Source organism: Panthera uncia (assembly GCF_023721935.1).
Source record: "Panthera uncia isolate 11264 chromosome D3 unlocalized genomic scaffold, Puncia_PCG_1.0 HiC_scaffold_8, whole genome shotgun sequence".
Taxonomy (NCBI): domain Eukaryota; kingdom Metazoa; phylum Chordata; class Mammalia; order Carnivora; family Felidae; genus Panthera; species Panthera uncia.
In genome coordinates this window covers 53,910,336-53,934,000 of record NW_026057586.1, presented here as the reverse complement: position 1 = coordinate 53,934,000, position 23,665 = coordinate 53,910,336, and the positions used below count along the sequence as shown (strand labels likewise).

The window sequence follows — 23,665 nt, the reverse complement described above, 5'->3', positions numbered from 1 at the left end:
AGACACTGAATATTCAGGTAGAAGATTCGGGACCAGACCTCTTGGGATGCATATTCACCTGCAATGTGTAACAACTTTTCAAGTGTCTTATGTACAATGTGGGGAAGGGATGTCCCGAAAGTTTCCTAGTGAACAAAACCTGATAAATGGAAACTGGCAAGATTGAAGGTATGTAAAGGCCCTTGATCATAGCACGGTGGCTGAGCACATGGGCTTTGGAACCAAATGAGCATCTGTGGTTCGAACCCTGACTATGCCACCTTTTGGCCATGACTTCTTCTGGAGTAGTTGTGAAAATTATAAGTGCTAATTTATGAAGAGCGCTTAGTACTGGACATACACATTGAGCGTTCAATAAATGACTATACTACATGGTTGTGCAAACATTTGTCAGGGCTTTTGTAGGTTTACTTATCCCTGATCTTAATACTGTTTTCTTGGAGGGCTTAAATTTCTCATTTGTAAATTCTCCTATCACAAATATTCTTTCATCTTCCCTAGTCAACCATAGGAGGACATTATTATATTTTTCAAGAGTAGAAGTTTTTAAAAATCTGGCATGTATTAAATTTCTGAAGGTCACTGGTAATTTAAGCTTGATGATTTCAAATCTGCCGCTTTGTAGTGGGTCTTGATATTGGGTCAGTTACCTTACTTCCGAATAGTTTCATGTTTGAAATGAGAACGACAGAATATCTACCCATAATATGTTCTGGGAATATTAAATGAGACCTAGTGTATGACACAGAAACATGCCACGCATGTGAGCTATTACTGATACTGCTGTTGGCTGCTATTGTTGTAATTATTCTTCCTAAATACATTCTTACCCACCTCTGGTATGATCACCGGTGTTGTCTTTAGTTGACAGAACTTGAAGCAGAATTTTCTACAGAATTTTTAACAAAACAGTAATGTATGCAAGATCTCAGGTCATGCTTTAAATTTTGAACATGATTCATTATGTTCATCACTTTATGCCCATAGAATATAATAACTCCAGTGTGAATGCAAATCTCATTTTGCGATGTGACCAAATTACCTCCAAGGACAACTGCTTTTAAAACTCCCAAATTTGATTCTTTCCAGGGGGAACTGTACGACTTCTCTTTTAAATCGCTTCACATTTTAATGATTCTTAATAGCAGATTTGGGCCATTTCATCCATAACATGTTACTCTTGCACCTGATGACCTATGCTATTGAATCTGTGAAATGATAAACTACTAAGTAACCAGGACACCTTCACTTTGCACTACCTACTCCAGCTGAAGTTCTGACTTTATATGCAGTACGTATTGCCGTTTCATTTCCCGGTACAATGACGATCGAGGAATTCAGCGACTTGCTCAAGGTCACACCCCCAAGAAATGCACAGAGGCATAGAGTGTGGGTAGAGTGGCCACAGAGACTAACCTATATCAGTTAATTTCAAAACTACCTTTTATTTTGTCATGTTTACTCTCCTGTCAAAGGCTCTTCGAGAAAAAAAAAAAGTTGCCTTCAGAGTTAGGACCCAAAATCTGTTTTTGGTCTGACGGAACTAGGCAGTGTTATGAACATCAGTACCGCTTTGGAAAAGTTTCTAGGTGGTCTGTCCTATTTCTCCTACAGTATCTGCTTTGATTCTTGGGTAGGAGTAGAAATAGGGGTAGACTTGAAGGATGGTGAAAGTTTAAGGGAAAACTTCAGGTGTCACATTACATACGTCTAGGATATTCCAGGACAGTTCCTAAGAAGAAAAGTTCTATTCTCCAGTGTTCTGAAGGAAACTAAACATTTGGTTGATACTGGTGGTTAATAGAGACTTCAAGCCAACTTTAATTGCTATGACCTTTTATTAAGTCAATACCTAATCATATTTGGTATTGTTTACGGCAGAATCCAAGGTTAACACAATTGTCTTGTTGAATTTCAGTTGTTGGGACAATCGCAGGGACAAAAAGCTTTTAGTACTTAAATCTTTTTTGTTTTTTCAAAACGTATGTCATTTGTACTTAGCGTATATTCTTATTCAATCTTATTTCTACTTTATAAGAAAACGGATACTTCTCCTCCTTATTCACATTTTCCTTATGTTATTAGTATCCCCTTATCCTGAAAGTATATGGATAACAGTAATTCATAATTCTTGGTATGAATTGACTGGAAAGAGCATAGAATTCCATACAGGTCTGGAATTAACTAGATGATATTCATGAAACATTTAGGTACACCTTAGCTATTAAATAACACTGAAACGTCGACTGTTTTAAATACTCTAGACATTTTTCCAGAAGAGTCGCTGCACACATAACCTTATTTAGGTTCACTTCTATAATAGGATTTCAAGAAGATTGAGGTCTAGTGAATTGTCCTTTTACGTTTTATTTTTTGTAAAAGTCAATTTTGTCTAGGAATAGCAAAATGTTTTGTCTGGTACTTGGAAAATTTACTAAGATCTACTTGGGTGTATTGAAAATCTGACAGTACAATTAAAAAGTATGGAGGGTTGGGGCGCCTGGGTGGCTCAGTCGGTTAAGCGTCTGACTTCAGCTCAGGTCACGATCTCGCGGTTCATGAGTTGGAGCCCCGCGTCGGGCTCTGGGCTGATGGCCCAGAGCCTGGAGCCTGCTTCCGATTCTGTGTCTCCCTCTCTCTCTCTGCCCCTCCCCCGTTCATGCTCTGTCTCTCTCTGTCTCAAAAATAAATAAAACGTTAAAAAAAAATTAAAAAAAAAATTAAAAAAAATATGGAGGGTTATCAGGCCAAGAAGAATAGTGTGGGTGCACAAATACCTTGTATTTTGTTACATTTGCCCTAAAAGCGAAGTCTGTGGGAAGGAAAGAGCGGACATGAAGTCGGAAGACCAGGTAGCTGTGACTTAAGGCCCCTTACTTTTTTGGCCTCTTGAAATACACTTAGTTTCCTGAAACAACTTTACTGAGTTGTGAGAATTGAGTGAGATAATGTTTCTGGAAGTGTTCTAGAATTTTAAGGCGCTATAAAAATGGTACATGTGAATGATGCTATTACCACAGGTGTTAACATGGAAACTTTCAATGCGAGAATTTTAAATGTGAAAGTCTTTCCAATCTTTTAATAAAAAAAAAAACGCCAAAGTTAAGGATTTTTAGTGGGCTTGACATCACACTTAGAAGCCTGAAGTAACTTGTGTTTTTCATGGACAGAACATGTGCATTCACAGTAAAGAGTAAATGCTGACATTCAGTATTTCATTTTTGTTAAATAATACCCATGTTGGATTATTGAGTCATGAAGATTTGGAGATCCCTGGCACTGGTATCAGAGAAATTTTAAGCAGGGAAGAATTAAGATTCTATAATTTTAGCAGTTCTAAAGAAGTCAGTTCGAATTATGTATATTCCATAATACAAATTAGAAACTGGAGTGAATTCATTAGCATGTGTGATTAGGAAAGATAATTTATAAGAAGCATCCGTTTGCCTGTAAAAACTGTGTTTCTCGACTAGAGCTGTGGGTTTGTCCATTTCTCTTTGGGTTCTAACACATACCACCCCCTGTGATAAGAGGCTTTGTTAATAGGTGCAGATCCATTAAGGACAGTCAGGCCGTCTTGATGAATTGACTTACCACCGAAATGTCTCTGTTTACCCTTGTTATATCTCTTGTTCTAAAATCTTGTCCTTACTGAAGCTATTCCGGCTTTCTTTGTATTAGTGCCTGCACAGTATGTCCAATTTCCATCTTGCTTACTTTTAAAGTTTCACTTAAATGCTTCCACATGATGCTATTTTCTCCATGCCTCCACTCATGCCCCTTCTATCCCATCCATAGACTCTGCGTGTCAGTGAATGGAACACTACCCACTCAGTTGCTCAGGACAGAAACCAGGGAAATAGCTCGATTCCTCTTCTCATCGGTCAAACATAGCCTAGTGATCCTCAAGAAAATGTCACAAATTTATCCACTTTTTTTTCCATATCTGTAGCATGAACCTCAAGAGGTCAAAATCTTCACTAGTTTAGAGTGCCTGACTTCTCTCCTAGCTCCCACCCCTGCCTCCCTTCACCCCATGGCTGGCACAGCAGCCAAGGACGATCTTAGCATACATTCCATCATTACCCTGTTGAATCCCTGCAGCCTCTCCCGTTGCACTCAGAGTAAACTCTGAACTCTGACCCGGACCTAGAAGTCCCCATATGATTGGTGTCCTAACCCCCTCTCTAAACCCATCTCTCCCTGTGGACCACCCAGCTTTGGTTCCACCTGGCCTTTCCATTTCTTGATTCTTACAAGTTTTGTTTTTTGTTTTTTTCCTGTTCGGTGCCCCCGCTGTTGCATCTCACTGGAATAAATTTACCTCAGCACTTGGCATTGTTAGCATTTAAACTGAGACAGCATGCATGCTAAAGAGATCGCTCTTTATTACTTCACCCTCTCAACAAATATTGGTTGAGTGAATGCTAGATGCCAGACGCTGAGCTCCATGCCGAGAATAAATTGCAAAGTCTAAAGATGTTTGGTCTTTGCCTCTCAAGGAGTTTACAAATCCATGAGGAAGACAGACATCATTCAATGCAAGTGCAAATATTCACTGAGGGAAGTCCCATAAAGAAGGTGAGCACAACTCGCTATGAAACCCATAGTAAAACTGAAAGAGACTGAAGTTGTAAATAGGCTTCTGTGAAGGGTTCTTTGACCGTGATCTGAAAGGGGGGTAAGAGTAAAATGATACTCTGATTAATTATACTCTTAGAAATTCAGTAGAAAGAAAAAGCAAATGAATGGAAACTTTAGCTCCTATATAGGACTGTTAACAAGATACTTTATGGCCATTTTGATTAGACCCATCACTATTAGTAACTAGTTACAACTATCAATTTTTTACAATCTGACTCTGTATCTAAAAGCAAAATTATGGGTTTATTTTTTCCAATGGAGAAAAATGATATTTTGTGCACTGTGAGATAAAAAAAAAAAAAGTAAGAAAAGTTTAGTGGCAAGTTTTTTTTTAAATAAACTTCTTAATGCTTTTTTAAGCTTAGTAAAATGAAAACGGATTTACATGGCCGTAAAGACTATCTTAATGAAAACAAATGCTTGAATTTCCAAAAACATATTTCTTGGGTCTCATTCCAATATCTCAACCCAGTTCAACTCTTGTTTGGAACTGGTCTTGAACCTAGAGGCATAATGGGCCAGTATAAGGGACAGGACATATTCTGCATCTCTTTCTTGGTCTGTCATCTCAAATGGTCTGGGTTGAACGTAAACCCAGTAATCGAATTAGAGCTATGACATTTCATACATTCCGTCAAATTGACTGAAATGTAAGAACCTGCTCTTAGTCCCGTTCTCCTTTTGTCCTTCCAGCTGTGCTGAAATTAATATTCTCATCTACAAAGTTTTTTCCACCTACCTAAAGCCATATCACGCTCACATCGTGTATCACTCAACCGTTGATGGTTAATAAACCACCCCAAATTTAATGGCTGAATACGACAACCATTTATTTAACTCCAGTTTCTGCTGCTCTGGGTGAGGTTCTGCTGATCTTAGGTTAGTCATGGATTTGAGATCAGCTAGAGAGTCAGCTGGGAACTGCTAGTCCTTAGACTGCATCACTAACAGATCTGGCAGTTGGCTGGTAATTGGGACCATGTACTTCTCAACTCTAGCTGGATGGCCTCAGCCTCTTTTCAGGGACACTGGGTATTGAAAGGATCGAGAGGAAAAGGTCCAGTGCACAGTCACTGTTCAAGACTCTGCTCATAACACTTCTGCTGTTGTTGCACTGGCCAAAGCAACAGACGTTTGGAGGGGAGGATCTGTGACCTCACTATGAATACAGAGAAGGAAAGAATTTGTGGTTATTTTGATAATTGACCACATCCTCAGATTAAACAGCAAACAAAAAACTCCTATCCTTTGAGTCCCTAAATCAATGCCACCCATTCATGAAAAACACCGTTTCTAACTGAATACATAAGTGAATTTCATGTCTTCATCTGTAACAATTTAAGTATCAATTGACATTTTTAGTGTTAGCAGATGAATGCCATTTTCATACAAGTTGATGGAAAGAAACGGGATAACTCACGTTCTTGATGGAGCAACTTGAAACGCGTGGATTTCCTTTGATTTCTGAATTTCCTGATGTTGCTGCTGAAGCATCTCCCTATTTTTTTTTTTTTAAATTTTTTTTTCAACATTTTTTATTTATTTTTGGGACAGAGAGAGACCGAGCATGAACGGGGGAGGGGCAGAGAGAGAGGGAGACACAGAATCGGAAACAGGCTCCAGGCTCCGAGCCATCAGCCCAGAGCCTGACGCGGGGCTCGAACCCACGGACCGCGAGATCGTGACCTGGCTGAAGTCGGACGCTTAACCGACTGCGCCACCCAGGCGCCCCAGCATCTCCCTATTTATGTAGCCAACGAGTCCTTCTGCTGTGATGATGGTTGGAAGCTTCTTGACCTCGGTTTGCAAAAGTGTTGGCAAAAAGCCCCTAATCTGCCTTCGGGGAAGTGTCTTCACAGCTTCAAGTCCTACAGGCGAACATCAAATTGCATCTTACAAAGGATCAACTCTGTAGGCATATAAAATGCAAAAGAGTGCAGCGGTTTCCCTGTCTTCTTGGGGCAGGCTGGGCAAGAGGCCTGAAATTAAAGCGATTACAATCACTAAAACACCATTTCTCACTTTCACACCTGCCTCTGAGTCAGGAGCTTAAGAATGCTTTCTAAAACATGTTCCTTTGAGTTTTCACTTTCTCTAACTAGTGGAAATTTGCAGTAGTACTATATCCTAGTGCTACTCCAAGTCTTCTTTGGTCCTTTGATTTTTTTTTTTTTCCCCAAAGAAAACCAGGAGGTGGGGCGCCTCGGCAGTTCAGGGGGTTAAATGTCCAACTTCAGCTCAGGTCATGATCTCCCGGGTCGTGAGTTCGAGCCCCACGTCAGGCTCTGTGCTGACAGCTCAGAGCCTGGAGTCAATTTTGTAGTCTGTCTCCCTCTCTGCCCCTTCCCTGTTCACATTGTGTTTCTCTGTCTCAAAAATAAACATTAAAAAAATGTTTTTAAATAAAAAAGCCATGAAGAAATAAATCTGAATACGACTGAGCGAGCCACCCTGGCACCCCCGAAGAAAATAGATAACCATTAAAAAGTTTAAAAAAATTATTTTTGAGAGACAAAGTGCAAGGAGGGGGGCAGGGGTAGAAAGAGAGGGAGACCCAGAATCTGAAGCAGGCCCCAGACTCTGAGCTGTCAGCACAGAGCCCGATGCGGGGCTCAAACCCACAAGCTATGAGATAATGATCTGAGCTGAAGTCAGAAGCCCAACCAACTGAGCCACCCAGGTGCCCCAGAAAATAGCACTTTAATAAAAAAAGTTCAAAAGCTTACAGTATTTTATTTCAACTGTTACCATATACTACATTTGAAAATTACATACTACACTGATCAAGATAGTGTGGAGTTCAAGTATATTTATATAGGCCAATGAAAAAAAAAAGTCTGTGAATATGGTGAATTGACTTCTGATGGATGAGCCAAAGTAATTTCATACAGATTTGCTACTGTTTTCCACAAATGACGCTGGAAGAATTGGATATCCATATGGAAAAAAGTAAACCCCAATCATTGCATCACCTATAAAGAAAATCAATTCAATCTGGATGATAGATATACAATCCATAACATGTGAAAGAAAGTAAAAGATTATTTTTGGGACTTTAGCTGAGGCAAAAAGCACTTATAGGAAGGAAAACAAATGATAAATTAGACTTGTAAAAATTAAGATCTATTGTTCTTCATAATACATTGCTTAGGAAATTAAAAGACACAACACAGACTGGGAAAACCTATGTAAAAGAGATACAATGTTGTGCTTAGTGTACATATGAACTCGACAACTTAACCTAGTTATTTGAGTAGACATTTCACTCTAGAATATGTAAGAAATGGCAAATGAACTCATGAAGAGATGCTCCACATCTTTAGATACATGTGAATGGAAACCTCAGATGAAATCACACCCAGCGGCATGAGTAAAAGGAAAGCCTGACAATAACACATGCTGGGAAGGGGGCAGAGCGATGTAAATCTCATACCTTCCAAGTGCAAATGTATGACTGCTTTGTGCAACAATTTATCAAGTAAAGCAAGCACTTTCCTTGTGTCTCAGGACTAGGTATCTCTCAAAAGAAATAAAAACACAAGTGAACACAAAGTCTTGGTTTCAGGTGTTCTTGGAAGCTTGATAACAAAAACTGGAAATACCACCAGTAAACCAACTGTAGAAGAGGGATAGAATGAGATGCTCTCAGCTTCTGTAAAGGAACAGATTATTAATTCACAGATCTTCGTACAGCTCAACTTCGTTTTACAAAACGAAAGAAGCCAAGCACAAAGCATCTCATACTGTACGATTCTGCTGATAGAAAACTCTGGGACAGGCAAACTGCAGGGACAGAAAGCGGAACCATGATCTACGGTGATGGAGAGTGGGGTGGGAGTATCAGGTACCACGGGCACAAGGGAACTTTCTGAGGTGCAAAGGATATTCTATATACTGATCAAGTGGTGTCGATACAAAAGCATCTGTTTTCCCAAATACTAAGCTGTACATGATTTTATTGTACGTTTATTTTATTATATTTCATTGAAGCACAGATAGAAATACTTGATTTTCTACAGAGACCAGAAGCATGGTTCATTATATTTACAATCTTGAGCGACATGTATTACTGGATTTCCAGATTGAATCAAAAATTCCAGAATTTAAAAGCTCTTGATTGCTTATAACTTTGAAGAGGGAAAAACATTGGACAAATACAATTGTTGGAAAATAGTGGGTTTCCTGCATAAAATATTCATGAAAAAATGTTTCAGAGTGTCTATTTCATTCCCAGCTACCTCCTCTCTTTGTTACGTAATACCTAGAATCGAGGGATGTCCTAACCGGTAAAATATAGAATGTTCTTGTAACAGGTTTTGAATTCTCATTATTATTTTCAATTATTGAACTGAATCAGTTTAGTATTTTCCTCAGATGACCTATTGTTCCACTCTGGCTCTTCTTGGAATGCTCAAAAGCTGTGTTCGGTGTCCAGATGGATATTATCAGCTTTGGAAATCATTAGTATCCTCTCTTAGAGTCTGATTTTAAAGTGAGTGTGATCTGTGGGCTGGAGGCTACTTGAAGTTGGAAGTTGCTAGTGATAAACTCTCAAGGAGTTCATCTCCAACTCAAGGAGGAGTCTTGTTTTTCACCATAATTAAAAGGACAGGACCAATTGCTTCCATCCCCAGACTTGGAGCTGCTGGGTATTGTGCCACAGTTGCTTCCCACTTTCAATGATTGAGTGCTTTCAACCATGAACACTAAGCTTAGTCACTGGTAAAATCCTGATGCTACATCATAATACTTATAAATATGTAATATTTCTTATGGCTAACACAGATTGAGCCTGTGTAAATTATTTCCACTAACTTATGTTAATACTCATAGATTTATAAGCTTACAGTGAATACAAACGCTGACAATATGAAGAATTGATTTTCTACATTGAAAATGATTTCTGGGGATGCCTGGGGGCTCAGCTGGTTAAGCCTCCAGCTTCGGCTTAGGTCATAATCTCATGGCTCATGAGTTAAAGCCCCGTGTCGTCGGGCTCTGTGCTGACAGCTCAGAGTCTGGAGCCTGCTTTGGATTCTGTGTCTCTCTCTTTTCTGCCCCACCCCCACTCATGCTCTGTTTCTCTCTCTCTGAAAAATGAATAAACATTAAAAAATTTAAAAAAATGATTTCTGTATTCAACTGCATAATCCTCAAACTGAGATAAGAAAACAGTATTGATACAGGTTTTTAAAATACTTTTCTTTTATGAATGATGACAAAGTTAATAACCATTTTTAAAATTGTATCTAGTGCTGTTTGTTCAAAAATATCCACTTTTCCATCCTAAAGTCCTAGAATTAAAAGTGTTAAAAAGTTTATTTTAGGCTCCAGAAGAGCTTCATTAAATTTCATAATGTGTAATAGATAAAAGGAGAGGAATGGTTCTGGTAATTACTTTTTTTAAACATCTGAGAATCATTGGTTATTTCCATCATCAGTCTTCTATTTCATTCTTATGAGGTTGTTTTTTTGCAGTGGTATTGTTTGTGTGCGTGTGTGCATGTGTGTGTGTAAAATTTAATTAGGGTTTCTACCACAGATTTTTTTTAGAGCTTGGAAAGGGCAACTTTAATTCATTATAAATGAGGGCAAGAATGAATTAAAATCATAGCTGTTGGTTGTGTTTACAGGAGAGAAAATGGAGGAGACTTAGACCCATTGATGATGAAGTCCCACATTTGATAGATCTCCTGCTGGCTTCATGTATTTGCCTCCTACTCTCTTTAGCTACTACTTTGGCTAAGAAGAGAGTCAGAATGTACTGTGGGGGTGTGTTCAAGAGAACAAGAGGATTGTAAGCTTCTCCAGACTATGACAGGCTATTGCATTTATTGAGCTATAATAAAAGAATAAATATATTTAATTCAAACAAACCTTGAAAAAGTATGTCCCGTATAGCTGTTCATTTTGAATGCATCTAGAAAGAAAAACAGAGCTCATCAAAGAGGCATTCTCTTCCACATTTTGAGTTGTTGGGGTCACTTCCCCTAGCCCACCAGCTAAAATGCCACAAGCAGCTCTAAAATCATGGGAGGGACAAACAATGGAAATAGGAGCAATAATACTCTATCTCGCTCTTTCCCATAACTGCCACCTTTCAAAGCATGCTGTGTTTAGGGGGGAGTGCCCCTAGGGCTTTTTACCGTGTTGCCATTATTTTTTTTGGAAAGTGTTCCTTCTGGAATTGAACTAATACTTGATAAAGGAATTCTTACCCAGAAATGTTCATGGCAAAGACAAGGCTGAAAGTAGAAGGGAGAAGGGACCAGAGACGGGTCACGTTCCCTCTGGGGATTCCCAGGCTGAGACCACAGAAGGGGTGGACGCATGTGCCTCAGAATTGAAGGGGAAGAAGGCAAAGATGGAGGTGGATTGAGTGGGAGGTGCTGAAAGTTCGTCCAGCTGCTGCGCAGTTCTGTTTCTGAAGTTCAAATGTGATTATCCTACTTGGGAACTTTCAGCGGCTACTGTCTGAAGTATGGAAATCAGATAGGGATGTAAGGACACAAATGGCCAATCTCCTCTTCATTCTCCTTTTATTCTGTCCCTTGAAATGCTGCACCTTTGATTTAATCGAGCCTTCACAAAATCTCTTTCCCTACCTTGTGTTCCGGTTGATTTCTATCAAAATCTTCAGACTTTGTGGAAATATGTCCATCTTTCCATAACAATCTATGATAGCTACCTATAAGAGGTAAAATCAGTTTCTCCTCCTGGGACCTTCCATGTGATTTATTAACACATTTCACGTGCTAGGTTTATTTGTTTTGGTTTCCAAACTGGACTGTGCACTCCTTGGTCTTTTTAGTCTTTGCATTCTTAGCACTTATAGCAAAGTTAGATACTCACTGAATGTTTAAATTTGATCATACAGAAGAAAATAAGACAATACAGCACCGTGTTTAAAAAAAAACTCAGAAAAGCATAGGTTTTCAGTGTTCTTTGCTGTTCCACAGATGATGCATTCATAACTTTAAATTTTTATAACAGCAGTAACTATTAGTGAAGCAATCAGATGTTAGGAATTTTGTTAAAACACAAAAAAGACTCTGAAACATACCTTGATGAAAAATTCAATACTATCTTGATCAGAAGCTCTGTAAAATAGTTTTGATATTAATGATGACTATAAGATACTTTGAGACCTAAACATAAACGTTTAAGATATAATATCCTTACTTAGGCAGGTAAATACACTGAGGTTTTATTATTATTGAAATATAGTGGCTTATATAGATGGCCTTTCTTAATGAACCTGCAAATTGAAAATGACATTTTTGAAAAATAGGGGCGCCTGGGTGGCGCAGTCGGTTAAGCGTCCGACTTCAGCCAGGTCACGATCTCGCGGTCGGTGAGTTCGAGCCCCGCGTCGGGCTCTGGGCTGATGGCTCGGAGCCTGGAGCCTGTTTCCGATTCTGTGTCTCCCTCTCTCTCTGCCCCTCCCCATTCATGCTCTGTCTCTCTCTGTCCCAAAAATAAATAAAAAAAAAAAAACGTTGAAAAATAAAGAAAACAGACCTTGCTCTCTTACCAGTTTTCTTGGCCTCAAGATGGAACTTTAGTATCTTCCATGAAAGCCTTTGTGACTCTATTCTGTGGATACCCTTGGAATGCAACCACACTCTGCGTGCTCATTGTAGTTTCAAGACGCTCATTGAGAATTGGCTTAATGCATTGTTTTAAATTTTGCCTGCACGTGAATTGGGCTTGATTTTAGTATGTTACAATTTTCAGATTTTCCTCCTGTCTTTCACACAGTGTAGTTTTATGGCTCAGTTGCTCATATCTTAGTAACGCTTAGGCTCCATAATGATTTGGAAATTGTGCTGTGTGAAGCGGTAGAAATGCCCTGAATTTTCCTTTGAACGACGGATGGCAAGGCCATCAAAGAAATGTTACCTTAGTGATGTCTGAGATAAAAAGAATCTTGGGAAGTATTGGAGCCATTGACCATGTCAGGATGCTAGGATAGGTTTTCTTTTTAACCAGGGCTTTCCTTTTTAATACCACTTGCTCATAAGCAGAGAGCTATTCCTTTTTCAAAGACAACTCTTAGTTCTTGTTATATATTTTAGTCACTGTTCTACATGATCCCAACTGAAACAACTGTCAAAGTTGGTGTTTGATCATCTGTGGGATCAATTTCTAATTACTCTTCAGCTGTTTCCCCTCTATCCTATCTCTGCACTTGGAGAGAGGGAGAAAAAGAGAGATTGTAAAGTGGGAATCAAATCAGAGGTGAGTAGGGAGTGTGCAATTCACTGTAGGGGGAGCTTGTTAACTTGCTGACTTGTTAGTATCAGTAAGTACAGTGAAAGAATTATTCATGAAAAACTGACCTTGGAGCCCTGGAAAACAGATTTTCCCTCCAATCCTTTCAATCTCAACTTCAGGAGCGTAAAATAGAGGAAGAAATAGACTCCTTTATTTTTTAGATGATATAGGAAACTACATTGAGTACATTTGCAATGGCAATTACGTGCCATGGTGTCTTAACAAATATATATGCTACTACTTTAATACGATGGCCACGCCTCTCTTTTCACGTGATGTTATGATTGGGCATGGCCCGTCCAGTGTTGTTAGAGCAAACCAGTCCGAGTAAGCAGACTGTATGATTCTGAAAGATGGTACCAGATGACGACGGTTAAGCCCGTGAATGTGTCAGTGGCAGAGGTCAAATGGCAAGGGATGAACAGGCATCCTGAGAGGTGATGGAGCAGAGCAGCAAGGAATCTAAGGTCAATAGCGTGACTCTGATCCTGTGTACAAAACAGAAAAGTGTAAACGTGTACCTTATTTCCGACGCTCTTTCAAATTTTGTATATAAAGAGTAAAACTGGGAAAGTGTCATGTCCGCTTACGGTAGCTCATGTCTCGGGTATCTCCGTGTAGACCTAGCCAGTAGGCTTGAGTTAGGTCATGCAGTAAGATCAGTGGGGTAGGAGAGGGATTGGTAGTAGAAAATGCACCCCCCCCCCAAATTTTTTAAACCCACTGAATCCCTAGAAGGGGGGTGCGGGTGGCAATAAACAAGATCCCCATCCTACGTAAACTGGAACCTCGGCAGGGATATGGACAAGGGGGAAAAAGTAATGGATCTACTGACCAAATTGTGGTACAGGGTAACCAACAGGGCTTAGAAAAGGTTGATCCTGATCATTTAATCATCTCTGGGCCACAGGGTAGAGCCAGAACTTGATAAACGTTCAGCTCTAGTGCCTTACGTCCCTCCTGGCGTATCAGGATGTGGCTGCAGCCAGGCACATAGAACGCAGTGGCAGAGGGCTGTGCAGAGGCTGACTCTATTCAAAACTGAGCTGTGTCGGTGCTGTATTTTGTCCTTGGAGACCTCTCTGTTAATCCATGGTGCTCCAGGGCACAGTCATAACAGGGGAGCGAAGTGCAGTTTCGAGGCTATCTCCAAGGAAGACTTTGCCGGAATGGAAGTTGAAGCAGGACCGTTACTTACCCCAGTGCCCCCCCCCAGTCTTGCCTGATTGCTGTCTTCCTCATCTACCCTGTAAAAGCACTTGATCACAGGAAGGGAGCTATTAAAGGCCAGAGACACTGCTCTACTGTATTGTATGCCTGTGCCTAGTGACTAAAACTTGTGATATCTTGATATCCAATATAGAATTTGAATACGTCGTTATGTATTATGATACCTACGTGAGATTGTTATTTTTATTGCTTTCACAATGCACAGTGCTATATAATACATAGACAAATAAACATGGGCTGCCCAAACTGATGAGAAATATTTAGAGGAGAATATCAATATGATGGATTCTGTTGGGCACAGAAGATGTGCTGCTTTTGATTTCCCTTTAATCAATCCTATTTTCAACTAGTAGAAACAGAAAGTCCTAGAGAGCAATAGAAGATTGAAAAAAAAATTTTTTTTGGCCGTTCTTCCCTGTTTTTCCTTACGTGTTTCTACCAAGAGCCTATGATAGAGTTATGAGTACTATGGTCAACAGTGACAGCTCTCAATCATTCTAGGAGCTGCTTAGCCCATCACATAAGAATTATCCATTCAGCCATTTATCCATTTGATCAATATTTATTGATCACTTACCTTGTGCCTAATATTGTGCTGCTTCACACAGTATTGAATACAGTGAATATGAAGTATATTTCAAAGGTTTGTGTATTTTCATTTTTCCTTAACATTTAATAACTGGGATGAATTCAGTTTCATTAGTTAAGTTTGAAAATCACTTTATTTTAAAGTCAATTCACTGTCAGATTGATTTAAGAGGTATAATTACAATAAATTCGGTAATTATAAGCATAATAAATAGCATTCAATGCACAATACCTAAGAGATTATGACTTTTCCCTTGTCTGCTTCAACAAAGAATTTGTGGAAATGCACTGTCATAAAGTTCCTGTATAAAAGGTGAAGCTCGTTAAGAGAGGAAAGAAATTACCAGATGCCAAGGATGTTTGTTAGGGCAAGTAAGCATTTCACATTTCATCGTTAAATGTCTAGATAGTAGCATGGTAGTCTGTAGAGTCCGTATTATTAACAGTATATAGATAACAGCAAAAATAATAATGATAAATGTATACCAACTTACCTTATGCCAGATACCCATTTTGCAGATCAGGAAATTTTAATGAAGTAGTTAGTCTAGCTAGTAAGGGATAGAATTGGGAGGCTACCCCAGTGGTTTGATTCCAGGTTTGGCACTCATAAGCCCTCTCTCAAATTATTAAGTTAATTCCTCTATTATGGATAATATGAACATCGTGGAGAATGAATTTTAATTCCCCAAATTTACTTTTTGGGAAAAAATACAGATATTGTTTTTTAGATAAATGTTTCCTATATTGTCCCTCTGTAAGCTGTGAAGGAATAGCAATGTTTTAAATTATTGAAATTGGTACATTTTATTTCTGTAGACATTGGGTCTTCCATTATCTCTTATCAACTAGCCTTCCATATTTTTTTTCTTTTGACCACACTCCTATGCTATAGCACACTAAGATAATTGGCTACATTTTAGGTCCTAATCCCTCTGAGCCTTTGTTTTCTGGATGTCCTCATTTACTCATTTGAAGAACATTTGTTAGGTGTTTGTTTTATCCAGATACTAGGCTAAGTGCTGGGGAAAGAAGGGGAAGTAAGACCAACAAATCTGGTTCTTGGCCTTAAGAAACTTTTATCTTAGAGGGAGATACCTGCTGTAAATCACTGTTACATAATTAATATTTCCATTACAGTTCTAGAAATCCCATGAGATTGTAATGTCAAGCAAGTTTATGTAGTAGGGGATTTAGGAAGCCTTCTTGGAGGAAGTAATAATCTGAGTTGAGAAATAAATGACAGTATCACAAATGAGAAATTTGCAATTTGGGGCATTTACAGAGGTTCATGCAATCTTATGAAGTCTTCAAAGCATTACTTGGTTTATAATTCCAGATGGCCCTTTTCAGATCACGGTGCGTTATTACGTAGCATGAGGTGTCTTCCAGGCATAGTTTCTAGACATTGGAAGCTGCTTACCCAACCCTGCATCAATTTCATGTCAACTTGCTCAGAATTCAGTTAAAGCTCAGGGATTTCAAAAATCGGCTTCCAATTGTTTTTTTTTTTTTTTTTTAATGGAGGCTTTGCCTCATTTGCATCTGCATGAGGAAGATAGGTCTCTCTCTAGCCTACAAAGAGTCCTTCTCTCTCTGTCTACTCCTGTGAGGACTGTAAATCTAGGAGCTGGTTTCTGAAACTGCTCTCCCCATCTCTGGCCCCATGGTGGGGATGGTTGGCCATCTGGGCTGCAGACTGCCTTTCTCTAACAGACCCACTTGGATCCATCACGGAAGTCTTGTTGAGTACGGCTCCCATGAAGTTCTAGTCACTTGGTTTTCACTTTCTTTACTGCATGTCCCTGCAGCATGCTCACTAACCATTTTTAAGGCCTAACCTTTGGTGAAATTCAACTTGTTACCAGTTCTTTTTCAATTTACAATAATGGTAAGTGCCATCAATTCAGGAGCCCACATGCTGGCTGTCTTCTTGCTCTCACAGTTCCCAATTGATTATCTCTCTTTTGGTTCAGAGGAAAACCTGGCGAATTTCTTAGCTCAGATAGGCTTTTAGCCAGAGCCCATTTGCAGAAGAGAAATCATTACCATCTTGGGCTGATGAATGATCAATCTCGTTGTTTCCAGTTAAGTTTTCTCTGACGAGAATAAGCTTTTACAATCAGTTTTACCTAATTCAAATATTCTTGACTGACCAGGATGCACTTCTCTTCTACTGCTGCATGGCTGACTCCTTCTGTTCCTTTAAGTCCTCCTTCTCAAAGATATCTGCTCAGGCCGCCATATTTAATGTTACACCTTACATCAACTCTCATTGCTCAGCACTTTGTACCAGCTAACCCAGCTCTATTTTTTTTTTCTTTATTCCATAGCACACGTCCCTTTCCAACCTACTAGCGAAGTTACTTATTCATTATATCTACCGCTTGTTGTCTGTCTTCTGATACTAGAGTGTAAGCTCCATATGGAACTTGTCTTGTGTTATTTTATCGATGTAGGCCGAGCACCATGAACATTACAATCGACGAATATTTGCTAGATGATTGAATACAACATACAGAAAATAATAGAAGCATCATTCGTCAGCTGAAGAATAAGTGGGCATTTTTAATAACCTTTGGAACCACAGGAGGGAAGTGAAGTGACATGTGGAAAAGCAAAGCTTAAATGAGTTTGTGTGTGCATATACTGGCATTCAGGCTTGTCTAGTTAATACCAAGACGTTACTATGGAGATTTCGTTAATATTTTCATTTTTCCTAAATATGTTTTCCAAGGGCGTTATTGTACTTGAATAGCATTTACTTATTGTGGCACCCGAGTGGCTCAGTCAGTACAGTGTCTGACTCTAGATTACAGCTCAGGTCATGATGGTTCACGGGATCGAGGCCCTTTTGGCTCTGTGCTGACAGTGTGGAGCCTGCTTGGGATTCTCTGTCTCCCTCTCTCTCTCTGCCCCTACCCTGTGTGCTGATGTGTGTGTGCGTGCATGCTCTCTCAAAATTTTTTAGAAAAGCATTTACCTATTAACAAAAATTCAAAATAATAACAAATTCTGTGTGTTGGTATGGAATTTATTATCTTACACAATTAAGCATGAGATTAGTAATTTAAAGTGTTCAAAGAAAACTGACAAATCGAAGACTACAAATGCTACCATGAAGTTTAATAAGAGTTTTTGTGATTTAATTCTATTGTTGAAAATTAAAGTGCCGGGGCGCCTGGGTGGCTCAGTCGGTTCGGCGGCCGACTTCGGCTCAGGTCACGATCTCACGGTCCGTGGGTTCGAGCCCCTCATCGGGCTCTGTGCTGACCGCTCGGAGCCTGGAGCCTGTTTCAGATCCTGTGTCTCCCTCTCCCTCTGCCCCTCCCCCGTTCATGCGCTGTCTCTCTCTGTCTCAAAAATAACTAAACGTTAAAAAAAATATACATAAATAAAATTAAAGTGCCTGCTCACTTACTGCAGTATAAACCTGCTGTAGGATGTAGTGGTTAAGACCATACAGTCTGCCATCAATCTGTATTCAAATCCTGGATTCGCATCTTCTTTAGTTGTGAGATACTGAACAAATTTGAAAATACATGTTGATTTTTTTTTTGTTTGGTATGTTAAAGCACCTAAAGCAATGCCTGGCAAAGGAAAAGCACAAAGAATACTCTTACTGGTGAGCTATCCCTTGGACAAATTTTTATGAAATTGCTGGCATTGGATCTAGAGAAAACCATATGCATGATTCAAATGTAGAATTAAGTACCAGCCATGCACTGCTAAAAATGTTTGAGAAGAGAAAATTCTAAATGATACACCAGTGGCCTATAATTTCTCATGTTGGAATCAATATAGAAATCTCAAGAAGAAAATAAACACAATTTGACTCTAACATAGCCTCTAGACCATTCATAAGGATTTGTTACAAAAAGATATTAAAAACCTAGTATTAATATTTCACAAATGTTGTTCAAACATATTGTATTCAGTGCTATAGATAGAAATTGCAAAGACATCCCTGGCCTTTTGGGCTTATTATCTAAATAAAGCAGACAGAAGTGAAACAGCCACTATAATTATCCCAGTGGGCATTGCAAAAAAGTACGGCTGATGTGTAAATGAGGAGGTTTTATGAATTAGAGGGTAAAAAAGATTTTGCCTTTGTCAAAGTTTAGCTGGATGCAATGAATTGCTGAATAGTTGTGCTCAAGTTAGTACCCAGGAGCACTCAAACAGATGGATTTTTGCCCAAAGGGAGAACACTTCCTTATTAAATATGATGCTTGGGCCTAAGGCTCTGGCATCACACTTTGAGTAATGCTGAGGCTTCCTTTGTTTAATGCTGAGAATTTTTTGAGTGGTTTTTCTCTTTAGACTTCAACTTTAAGGGGAGACATAAGTCAGAATTGTTACCATGCAAGCAGAAAGTAAATGTACATTCAATGGGCGAAGTACAGAACTTGAAAGAACTGAACCCAAGAGAGAATGACTAAGATAGTTTGTGGGGTTTAGGATTGGAGAAAAGCTTCCATGAATAAAGAACTGGGACAGGGAGGCACTCTTACATTGGAGAATAAGTTGGAGAAGCGTTGAGGCAAGAATGAATGAAACTTTCGCTTGGATACATGGAATAATACTTACTATTTGAATGTTAATGCAAAGGGTGACATTTTTGTTGTTTCCAGAGAAGTATCTTGCATTCCTATGTCCTGAGCCACTTCATTACATGCCAGACAACTAGACCCAGGATACAAAGAGAAGAATCAGGTCGTTCTTGCCCTCAGAGAACTCACAGCCTAGTGCAGGTGTGACTATAACAACATCTGTGCTTTGGGGAGCACAATACTAAAGATCTGTTCAAGGTATTAGGAAATCACATAAAAGGGACATCTAAGCTAATTGGAGGAGTGGAAGGAGTTGGGGAAGCTTTGAAGACGTGACTGATGCATTGATGATAATGAACGGGATGGGAAGTATACTGGGTAAGACTATAGATGAAACTTGATTGCAGATTTTCAACTTGAAAGAAAACACCAAGGGAAGTAAACGTACCTGTGTACTCACACACAACAGTGTTAAAAAGAGAATGCACACACACAAAAAAAGTGTATAATTGGATGAAGGTAAAACAAAACACCAAACTGACAGCCTCAGAAATGAGGAGTATCCTCTGAACTACCCACAGGAATGGTTGACTGTAGGCAGACCAAACCTCGTATAGACTTTTAGCGAAGCATCTCATTAGTAAGAACAGAGGACCAGGGATTCTAACACGGATGTCAAAATACCTCACCCTAGGCTTTCCCATTTCTCTTGTCCTTTTTAATAGATCACAAAAAATATGAACAGATCACAACATATTTAGCCCTCAAGTGTAGCTGGGAGGGGGGAAACACCTGACAAATATCCAAGAAACCATTCATACTATCTCAGAGCACATACTCATGTCCTCCTTCTCTAGACCTTGCGAAGTGGCATTGAGGAGAAAGCAGCTAAGCATTATTGTAAAAAGTTCATTTTCAAAAAGGCTTTGGCGTCTTCTTGCCCCCATCTTGCAGTAAGAAAACTTATCTAGAGGTTTCGAAATAGTAATTAATTTGCCCTAGGTCTTAAAAGTAAGAAAGTTCTGGAAGGAGAATTGGCCTTCATTCCTTGTAAGCCAAAGCTGTTGAGTTTTTTTGCCACATCATGGTGCCTCCTTGGCTTTAGTAATTCTCTTCCCTTCTCCACTAGTCTTGAAGACGTTGGGTAAGGAAATAAAAATGAACTAACCCGACATTGTTTAATTTCTCTTTGTGTCTCCATCCTGTAATGCAAGTTGTGGAGAAGTCAGGGGCTAGCTTTTAGAATAAAGTGTTCAGCTTAGTCAAACTTAGCCTTTCAGAGTTGCCCTACTCATCCATGCCTGCTTTTGGATTTTTCCAATCCCATCAGAACTGCAAAACTCGGTGTTAATTCTCTCATCTCCTCTTGGATTTGAAACCTACCTCAGCGTTTGAAAACTTGTCTCCTCTGACCCACAAAATTCAGTGCTGGCTTATATTCCCCCATATATTTAGTATTCTTCCTGTGACACTATTTACATTTCCCTGAGTGGTTTAAAGGCCCAGTGTACGTACATGCGATATGCTGGAATTGTCTCCATTAGAGCCCAAAGCACAGTGCTGAGAAAATTGTGCTTCTTTTTCAATGAATGCTGTTGTCAAAGAGTAGTGCTAACCAAGCCTTGAATTCAAGATGAAATCATATGTGTTGTCGTGTCTTGACTATCTATGCCTAACCTGATCACTTACAAGTTCAGGGTCTAGTTTACGGAATGTGTCTATATGCATGATTTTACGTGGGATCAAATGTATTTATAGGACTCACTTGTAATGATCAGAGGATGTTTATTTTCGATTCACCTGCTGATGAATGAAGCAATTGTACTTGTTTGATCTCTGTATCATTATAAGGTGTGGATTTCACTATTTCTTACTGTTTAATAACTTATTTTAGTGGAGTCTGAGCCTTTAAAAGGTGAAGTTCATTTTATTTGGCAAAGAATGTGAAAGCAGCTCCTTTGCCTGAGGCTTTGTGTTTGGTTAATTAGGTTTGCTGCTAGCTTTTCACATAGAAATGGAGGCTGTCCCTTAACTGTTGTTTTCCTTTTTGTTCCCTTACTTTTGAGGTCCAATAACAGATCTACTGCTATTTGTGCAAATTTAAAACTTTTAATGTGTGAATACAGCCTGATCTTACTTTTGCAATTTTTTGGTGAGTGCTTTCCAGGGCAGTCCCTACATTTTTCTTAATTTGATGGAAAGGTTTTAGGATTTCCCTGAACCTGGAGAAGAAGAAGGAGAAAAAAAAAAAGTAAGGTGTTTAAAGCTATATGGCAGAAAAATAGTGTTCTCTTTTAACTTAAGGTTTTCTGGTTTGATTTATCTTCCATAAAATTGAAAACATCAGTAGGGGTTAATAGCTTAGGATATGTGAATTAGTTACAAGAGCAGATACAGTCATTTTGCTCAGTATTTTATCTTTCAGGCATATTTATTAGCTACTTTTTATGTGGTTTCGAATAAATTTATATTTACTAAGTACTTAGTAGCAACTGGCACCCAGCTATAGGGTACCTGCAAGTGGCCGTAGATGTTTAGTCAACGAGCAGTTTAATTTTTTTTTTCAACATGTATTCATTTTTGAGACAGAAAGCATGAACAGGGGAGGGTCAGAGGAAGAGGGAGACACAGAATCCGAAACAGGCTCCAGGCTCTGAGCTGTCAGCACAGAGCCTGACGCGGGGCTCGAACCCCCAGACTGCGAGATCATGACCTGAGCTGAAGCCGGACGCTCAACCGACTGAGCCACCCAGGCGCCCCATCAACGAGCAGTTTAAACACGGAACACGGGCAATGTGGCAGTAGAGAGGAACTCTGACTCAGGACAGGGCAGTCCTGAGGGCACAGGCCCCCTTGGCCACTTGCCAGATGGGTGACCTTCCTCGAGTCACTTAGCCTCAGGAAGCCTCGGTTTCCCAGTGTGTGTATATAAGTAATAACAGGGCCTTGGTCACCAATTTGTGTTAAGGTCCAAATAGAATGACAGGTGTTTAACATGTAATACAAGGGCTGGCAGAGAAGAAACCCTTAAGTTCACTAGGGGTGCGCAGAGCAGTGGCGGGCCACAGTGCAAAAAGCACAGACTCCGGAGCCTGGTTCTACCATTCTTGACCTCTGCGACTGGGCACGTGACTCCTCCGAGCCTTAGTTTTCTTCTCTGTTAAGGCAGATACTAATTTACTAGAGGAGTGTTAAATCTAAAGTTAAAAAAATACGTCAGCTATCTAGAATATTGTATGGTATTTAGCAAGACGTCAATGATGGTCCTTTGAATGCATGTGTATATGAAGAAACACTTGCCAAATGAATGCGTCAAGGCATCTCAAAGGTGGAAATCGGAGAGGGCATTGGAGAGGCTGTTGCAGACCAGAAAGTCTGTCCCTGAAGTGACGTGAAACAGGAGGAGGAGTTTGCCACCTGGTGGCAGATTTCCCAGCAGGGGGTGGGAGTGGGGAGTGGAATCTTCTGGAATATTTCAAACCCACGGGATTCTTGGCTCTGCAACATGGAGACTCAATTCTGTTCGATTGAGTTTGTCTCTAGGGATGCATTCTTTCCAGGACAACCCAGACACAGGGAGTGTGTGTGTTTAATACACTCCGAAAGCATTTTTGGTGCTCCAAGAAAGGCTCACTGCATCAAACCTAAAATTCCTAGTTCATTAATTTGGGTGGTTTTTTTACTTATTAGCACGAAAATGGCTCTGTATTTGCGTTTCTTGTGATTCTATTACGAAGTCAGCCAGCATGCCTTTCCAAATTAAAATTACATGTTACTGCAAAGGCAAAACAAACAAAAAGCTCACTCATTCTCCAAAGAATCCCTATAGCATAAGAGCGTAGATAATCTGCTTATGTAGAATAAAATGTCACAGACTTAATAAATTCTCAGGTAAATTATTGAAATTGCCTTCAGGTAGATAGCTCACGTCCTAGGTTTCATAGTAACATGTCAACTGAAACCTCCCAAATCCCCCAAAAGAGGCTGAGAAGAGAATTTCAGTAAATTAAAACACGAGAAATAGTCAAGTTCCTAACTCCTCGATCGTTTGGGAAACTCATTATAAAGGAATTATAAAAATGCAATGTTACAGTATCCTTTACATTTAATATTTAATTTTTTCAAAGCTCTATAAGGAAGTAACTGAAAGCCAAAGAGTTACTTTAATGTTTGTTCATTTTGGAGAGAGAAAAAGAAAAGACATAAACAGGAAAGGGAGAGAGAGAGAGACAGAGAGAGAGAGAGAGACAGAGAGAGAGAGAGAGAGAGGATCTGAGGCAGGTTCTGCTCCATCAGGGCTCGAACTCACAAACCACAAGATCGTGACCTGGGCCGAAGTTGGGCACTTAACTGACTGAGGCACGCAGGTACCC

General features: G+C 39.6%; 1 protein-coding gene across 2 annotated transcripts in view; it reads left to right on the top strand.

The window, feature by feature from the left end:
- The window catches only part of DLGAP1 (DLG associated protein 1), a 933,957-nt gene that overhangs the window by 122,397 nt on the left and 787,895 nt on the right, over positions 1–23,665 (top strand). The window lies entirely within an intron of this gene.